The following is an 8,784-nucleotide window of genomic DNA, read 5'->3' on the forward strand; positions in this document are numbered from 1 at the left end:
GAATTTGGTAAAGTTGCAGAATACAAAATTAATGCCCAGAAATCTCTTGCATTCCTATACACTAATGATGGAAAATCTGAAAGAGAAATTAAGGAAACACTCCCATTTACCATTGCAACAAAAAGAATAAAATACCTAGGAATAAACCTACCTAGGGAGACAAAAGACCTGTATGCAGAAAACTATAAGACACTGATGAAAGAAATTAAAGATGATACCAACAGATGAAGAGATATACCATGTTCTTGGATTGGAAGAATCAGTATTGTGAAAATGACTATACTACCCAAAGCAATCTACAGATTCAATGCAATCCCTGTCAAATTACCAATGGCGTTTTTTACAGAACTAGAAAAAAAATCTTAAAATTTGTATGGAGACACAAAAGACCCCGAATAGCCAAAGCAGTCTTGAGGGAAAAAAACGGAGCTGGAGGAATCCACCTCCCTGACTTCAGACTATACTACAAAGCTACAGTAATCAAGACAATATGGTACTGGCACAAAAACAGAAACATAGATCAATGGAACAAGATAGAAAGCCCAGAGATAAACCCACACACCTATGGTCAACTAATCTATGACAAAGGAGGCAAGGATATACAATGGAGAGAAGACAGTCTCTTCAATAAGTGGTGCTGGGAAAACTGGACAGCTACATGTAAAAGAATGAAATTAGAACACTCCCAAACACCATACACAAAAATAAACTCAAGATGGATTAGAGACCTAAATCTAAGACAAGTCACTATAAAACTCTTAGAGGAAAACATAGGAAGAACACTCTTTGACATAAATCACAGCAAGATCTTTTTTGATCCACCTCCTAGAGTAATGGAAATAAAAACAAAAATAAACAAATGGGACCTAATGAAACTTCAAAGCTTTTGCACAGCAAAGGAAACCATAAATAAGACGAAAACACAACCCTCAGAATGGGAGAAAATATTTGCAAATGAATCAACAGACAAAGGGTTAATGTCCAAAATATATAAACAGCTCATGCAGCTCAATATTAAAAAAACAAACAACCGAATCCAAACATGGGCAGAAGACCTAAATAGACATTTCTCCCAAGAAGACATACAGATGGCCAAGAAGCACATGAAAACCTGCTCAACATCACTAATTATTAGACAAATGCAAATCAAAAGTACAATGAGGTATCACCTCACACCAGTTAGAATGGGCATCATCAGAAAATCTACAAGCAACAAATGCTGGAGAGGATGTGGAGAGAAGGGAACCCTCTTGCACTGTTGGTGGGAATGTAAATTGATACAGCCACTATGGAGAACAGTATGGAGGTTCCTTAAAAAACTAAAAATAGAATTACCATATGATCCAGCAATCCCACTACTGGGCATATACCCAGAGAAAACCATAATTCAAAAAGACACATACACCCCAATGTGCACTGCTGCACTATTTACAATAGCTAGGTCATGGAAGCAACCTAAATGCCCATCAACAGACGAATGGATAAAGAAGATGTGGTACATATATACAACGGAATATTACTCAGCCATAAAAAGGAACGAAATTGGGTCATTTGTTGAGATGGGGATGGATGTAGAGACTGTCATACAGAGTGAAGTAAGTCAGAAAGAGAAAAACAAATATCATATATTAACGCATATATGTGGAACCTAGAAAAAGGGTACAGATGAACTGGTTTACAGGGCAGAAGTTGAGACACAGAAGTAGAGAAAAAACCTATGGACACCAAGCGGGGAAAGTGGCAGGGGGTGGTGAATTGGGCGATTGGGATTGACATGTATACACTGATGTGTATAAAATTGATGACTAATAAGAACCTGCTGTACAAAAACAAAATAAAATTAAATTTAAAAATTAAAACAGCAACAACAACAAAAAAAAATTGGGAGACTCATTTTACTTGATTTCAAGACTTACTATAAAGCTACCATATCATCACAGTGGGGCTCTGGTGAAATAGATATGCAAGTCAATGGAATAGAATAGAGAGTCAGAAATAGGACCTCACATATACAGTCAATTGATTTTTCACAAAAAATTGCCAAGGCAATTAAATGGAGAAAGAGTAGTATTTTCAACAAATATTGGGACAATCGTACATCCATAGGCAAAACAATAACCCTTCATTCTTTTGTATATACTTCATGTCATATATACAAATTAACTAAAAATAGATTATTGATTAAAGTAATAACTACAATAGTTCTAGACAAAAACATAAGAGAAAATCTCTGTGACCTTAGGTTAGGCCAGGATTTCTTAGATACATATCAAAAGCACAAACCATATGCAAAAAATGTCCTAAATTGGACTTCACAATTTAAACTTCTCTTCAAAAGCTATGGTTTAGAAAATTAATACTAGCCACAGATTGGGAAAAAATATTTACAAAACATATATCTGATAAAGGGCTTGTATCCAGAATGAATATATATACATATATACACACATATATATATGAATATAATATTATATATATACTTTCAAAACACAATAATAAAAATTCATATAACCCAATTAAACAATTCAAGAATGGGCAAAGATTTGAAAACCTGCCTCATTAAAGAAGATGTAAGGAAGGCAAATAAACACATGAAAAGACTCTCCATTAATCACTAGAGAAATGCACATTAAAACCACTAAATACCTATAAGAATGGCTAAAATTAAGAACAAACAAACACCTAATATCACCAAGTGCTGGTGAGGATACAGAGCAAATGGGACTCTCATACACTGCATTGCTTGTGGGAATCCAAAATGGTACAACCACTTTGGAAAACAGTTTGAGAGTTTCTTATGAACTTAAATATACACTTATCAAACACCCCAACGATCCCACTTCTAGGTATTTACCCAAGAGAAATGAAAGTATATGTCCAGAAAAAGACCTGCATGTGAATGTTTATAACAGTCTTTATTCATAATTACCAACAACTGCACAAAACCCAAATGACCATCAGCTGGGGAATGGATAAATTGTGATATATCCATATGTGGAATACTACTCAGCAATTAAAAGAACAAAGCACTGATGCATTTTACAATATGGATGAATCTCAAATGCATTATTAGAAGCAAAAGAAGCCAGAGTCTGTGTAATACAGTTTAAATGACATTACGGAAAACACAAGATTGTAGGGACAAACATCGGACCAGCTGTTGCCAGTAGCTGGGGAGCTGAAGGGATTGTCTACAAGGTGGTCCTATAAGGGAACTTTTTGGGGTGATGTAAATATTCTGTATTTTGACTGTGGTTGAGGTTCCATAGCACAGAGAACTGTCCACCTAAAAAGGGTGAATTTTATTTATATAAATTACGTCTTGATAAACCTACTTTAAGTAAAGTATATGTGTACATTAAAACAAAATAAAACATAATCCCTTCTTTCCTGGAGCAGCTATTAAACAGATAAGCATGCAAATAAATATACAGTTACATACTGCACTCAACAATACAGCTGGCCATCTCATACAGAAGGGCTGGATAAGGAAGTTTGCAATTTATGCTTGAATATTAAATCAATCCAATTAATTTGCTTTAGAATTTGGTAGAGTCTTCTATTTGCTATATTACAAGTCATAGCTAAATTATAATCTTTCTGTAGGCCAGCCACTATACTAGATTCTTTACATACATCATCTTATTATTTTTTAACATCTTTATTGGAGTATAACTGCTTTACAATGGAGTGTTAGTTTCTGCTTTATAACAAAGTGGATCAGCCATACATATACATATATCCCCATATTTCCTCCCTCTTGCGTCTCCCTCCCACCCTCCCTATCCCACCCCTCTAGGTGGTCACAAAGCACCGAGCTGATCTCCCTGTGCTATGCAGCTGCTTCCCGCTAGCTATCTATTTTACATTTGGTAGTGTATATATGTCAATGCCACTCTCTCACCTCATCCCAGCTTACCCTTCCCCCTCCCTGTGTCCTCAAGTCCATTCTCTACGTCTGCGTCTTTATTTCTGTCCTGCCCCTAGGTTTTTCAGAACCTTTTTTTTTTTTAGATTCCATATATATGTGTTAGCATACAGTATTTGTTTTTCTCTTTCTGACTTACTCCACTCTGTATGACAGACTCTAGGTCCATCCACCTCACTACAAATAACTCAATTTCGTTTCTTTTTATGGCTGAGTAATACGCCATTGTATTTGTGTGCTACATCTTCTTTATCCACTCATCTGTCGATGGACACTTAGGTTGCTTCCATGTCCTGGCTATTGTAAATAGGGCTGCAATGAACATTGTGGTACATGACTCTTTTTGAATTATGGTTTTCTCAGGGTATATGCCCAGGAGTGGGATTGCTGGGTCATAAGGTAGTTCTATTTTTAGTTTTTTAAGGAACCTACATCACCTTATTTAATCCTCAAAGTAATTCTATACATTTGCTACTATTACCCCCTCCTTTTTATGCAATGGAAGCATGAACACAAAAGTTCAGCAAATTGTCTAAGCTCTCACAACTAATAAGCAGCAAGGTTGGTACTCAACCCAGACATGCACGACTTAAAAGATATTGATCCCCATGCCCTGGCCTTTTAAATGTTGTATGCTTACAATGCAGAATCTCAGCCCTCACCTAGAGCTTGGCATTCAGATTGAAGAACGGGGTAGTCCTGCCTTTTTTTTTCTTTTTTTTTCTTTTTAATTAATTAATTAATTTATTTATTTTATTTTTGGCTGTGTTGGGTCTTTGTTTCTGTGCGAGGGCTTTCTCTAGTTGCGGCAAGCGGGGGCCACTCTTCATTGCGGTGCGCGGGCCTCTCACTATCGCGGCCTCTCTTGTTGCGGAGCACAGGCTCCAGATGCGCAAGCTCAGTAATTGTGGCTCACGGGTCTAGTTGCTCCGCGGCATGTGGGATCTTCCCAGACCAGGGATTGAAACCGTGTGTCCTGCATTGGCAGGCAGATTCTCAACCACTGCGCCACCAGGGAAGCCCAGTCCTGCCTTTTTTACAAGCAAACCATGAGATTCTGAACAGATCTCCTGATTCAGACTGTTTACACTAGTTTGTCGTCTGAATGGTCAGTAGAGTTGTGTGGATTGTTAAAGCAACTCAGAATCACACGATAGCAAAACTGCAAGGGATTTACAGATTATTTAGTCCAATTGTGTACTACCCCCGTGCTTTAGGTTAAAAAGAGAAAAGGCAATGAATGGACCCCTGGAGGTAGAGCAGCAGTGCTGGTGGTTTCTCAGAAACGGAGAAATGAGGGATGGCTTGGGAGCAAGTCCTGTGTCTTGGGCTTGTGAGAAGAGACAGTAGGAAGTCAGGGTTTCCCAAAGCTGGAGGCAAGGTCATCAGCTAGAACAGTGACAGGAGCTGCCTTGATAATAATTGCACAAGTAGCCTCTCTGTTTGCTGCGTCCTTTGCAAAGTATTGTACTTATCGTATGAATTACATTACTTGTTCATAGCTGATCTATGAGAAGGTATATTGGTTGAATTCTTTCGGCTGAATGTAATAAAAATCAGCTTAAACTAGCCAAAGCTGAAAAGAAGGATTTATTATGAAGATATAGGTATATCCCGGCAGAACCCAGCCGCAGGAAGGACCTGGAACCAGGGACTGAACATCATTAGGATTCTCTCTGCATCTCTAATCACGATTTGCCTCTCTTCTCTCCCTGCCTCCCTGCTTCCCTCCTTACCCTCTCTCCCCTCTCATCCTCTGCCTTTCTGGTCCATGTAGCGATTAGAAAGGGCACAACCACAGCTCCTGAGCTCAGTCATCAGTTTCTTTTTGCTCCCAGTCCCAAAAGAGATTCAGGGCCCCTTTTGCTGCTGTATTTCAACAGAAGGGACCCTGAGTGGGCCAGCTTGGGTCAGGGGCTTACCCTGGCTTAATCAGGGGAGTCAGGGGATGGGATCCTGTTGTCCCCAGTGACTAGGGGGAGCCCCAGAGAGGAGGAGCTGGCAGGCAACTCAGCAGGTATCCAGCACGTGGCCCCCTGCCCCCTGGCTACGTAACACCTATACGCATCATCCCATACTTAAGATGTTTCGAAGATGCCGCTGCCTAACAAGGCCCACTCTTCTAGTTAAAACTGCAAATGTTTACTCTCCTTCCCCAACAGAAGACAGCTCAAGGCCCTGTCCAGCTGCTGTCTGCAGAACTGCGGTCTACGATTCGTAGACAATCTCACCTTTGCCATAGAAAGCAATAGCCACCCTTTTGCCATAGTAGGTGTTGTTCTCAGGTTCCAGGGAGTAGGTATCTTTGGACACCATTATGCAGCCTATCACAAGTCTCTCTTTTTGTAGGATGGGCTTTGCCCAGGGGATAAACATCCATGAAGCTACAGTGCCCGCTGACTAGGAGAGGGCTGGGAAAGACCAGCTGTCTGGCCCCTGGAGACCCTGAGAGCTCCTTGGGCATGGGAGGTAGAATTCAGGTGTGGCCCCTCTCTACCAGGGAGCTGGCCTGGCAGGACTGAGTCCTTGGACCCATTACCTTGTAGCCAGGAAATTAAAACACTGAAAAACACCCATAGCTATTCACGGGGTGGTCCTGCTTTGTCTGCACAGCTGAAAATGGTGGACGTCGGACTTAAGGTCTCCGATTTTCTCCCAGCTACTGTTCTCTTTTGCTTCTAGTTTGACCACATCCATGGAGGGTTTGAGCCAGGGTTGCCGCCTGAGGGGGACGGAGTTAGGGATTGCTTATGAAGCAGGCCCCTGTTGACCTGAGGTAGGACATCATGCAGGCAGGGCCAGGTCTTTGGCAGGTCAGGAAGCAGGACATGCCAGGGTGTGATCCCTGTGGCTGAAGAAAAGACTGCAGCTTCAGGAGCTGCTCGAGGGGCCCGGCCCGAGGTAGAGGCAGTGACAGGGGCACTTCACAGAGAGACTTGTTTTGGGTGGAGGAGAACTGCTAAGTTGTTTATTTGGGGGGTGAACTGCCCCACCCAAAAATGTTCCAGTCATATCTTCAAGGATGTAGCACCTCCAGAGACAGTCTGGTTTTCCCAAGTCAGTGGTTTTGTCTCCTTCTATCTAAGAATCCTCCCAGTTTATCTCCAAAAGAGTGTTTTGCCCTCAGGGAGGATGGGGACTCTGGTGGCCCTGGACCTAGACAGCGTCCTCTTGGCCTTTGGGTTGGTAATTTTCCAATTCCATCCAGAGCTGGGGCCCCAGGTGGGTGTTTGACGTGAGCTTGATGCTATAACTAGCCCCATCAGCTGCAGGCGCCGGGGGGTCTGCACGGAACAGGCGTCCCTGACAGGCCTTATCGCAGGTGAGTCGGCTGCCTACCAGGCCAGGGGAGCTGCTTACCCGAGGCCTCATCCCAGCAGCAAAGAAAAGCATCTTGTCTTTGCCCCAAGCGTTCCCAAGGACCCTGCTAAGCCTTTTTTCAGGTGTGTTTACAATGATGTGTTTGTTGCATGTGTGCTCACCTCTCCTTGACATGCCCACACAGATATGTGGCCTGAAGCTCAGAAATATGTGTAGATGAATAACAAGTCAGATTGGATGTAGATCTATTTATATAACAGTTGCCATATAAACTGTTATACACAGTTTATATGCAAACCATACAAACTCGAGGACGAGTTTATATGGTTTGCATTTCCCAGGGTTTACCTAACTTTTCCCCACAAAATTCCCCATATTTAAATTTGTACAATCTCCAAAACAACACAAGAGTCATTAAAGGTAAGATTGGCTATGTTTTCCGAATGCCCAATACTATTTTGGGCTGCTTTTCAAAGTCAGTCTGGGAGGTGTAATTTGGAGGCAGAAATATTTACGTTTTAGCTGTTATGAGAAAAGGACAGAACACATTATTGGAATTGAGGCTGTCCAAAAATGCATCCAGGGCATTTGATGGCTATACCTAAAGACAATTTAGTCCAGCCATCCTCCTTATCTGTGTATCTGGCAGAACCAAACTCTGTGACCACAGAGGAGGGTTGGCCATTGACATTTTTTTCTCGCCATGGTGGTAATCTCCATCACTGTCTTCTGACTGTTCTTAGGTTCCAATGGAGAGTTTTGGGCATGGCAGGGGGAAGTCTAAAAAGTAGAAGGGCCAGGAGGAAAGGCAGGTTGTGTAAAGCACCTAAACAAATAATAATTAAAAATAAAAAGAACAAGCACAGCAGCAGGTAGTATTTATGAATTTCATACGACACACCGTGCTATGCTTAGGGCTTTAGATGTAGAACCTCATTCATTGATTCATTCATGCATTCACTTATTCACTTCTTTATTCAGTTGTTCAGTAGTTATTAATGTGCCCAGTAGCATTCTAGGTACCAAGGATACAGCAATGAATGCAACAAAGTCCTTACTCTCCTATAACTTACATTCAGGTAGGGAGATAGCTGACCAACAAATACATATATAATGCAAAGTAGATGAGTCCTAAGAAGAAAAATAAACCTGAGCACGGGATGAAGTGTGTCAGAGGGTGACCGGGGAGGTTGCTCTGTCAAGTAGGTATCTGTCTGCATCCCAGGCAGAGGGAAGAGCAGTACCCTGATCCTGGGAAGGGCATGGCTTCCCAGGAGGGAAGGAAGGGGAAGAGAGGTTGGGGATGAGGTCCATGGGGCAGCTTGGGATTTGAGTGGAATGCGGAAACCCTTGGAGATTATTGAGCAGGGACATGTTTTGACATAGGTTTGAAAGGAATTACACTGCTTGTTTAGCGGAGAAAAGGCTGCGCTGGGGGTAGGGATGGGAGCAGGGAGCCCAGTTAGGAAGCTACTACAATTATCTAAGAGGGAGATGGTGATGGCTTGCAGCCATGACCTAAAATTGGAGGAGGT

The sequence above is a fragment of the Balaenoptera acutorostrata genome, chromosome 2 (genome assembly GCF_949987535.1).
Source record: "Balaenoptera acutorostrata chromosome 2, mBalAcu1.1, whole genome shotgun sequence".
NCBI classification, from domain to species: Eukaryota; Metazoa; Chordata; class Mammalia; order Artiodactyla; family Balaenopteridae; genus Balaenoptera; species Balaenoptera acutorostrata.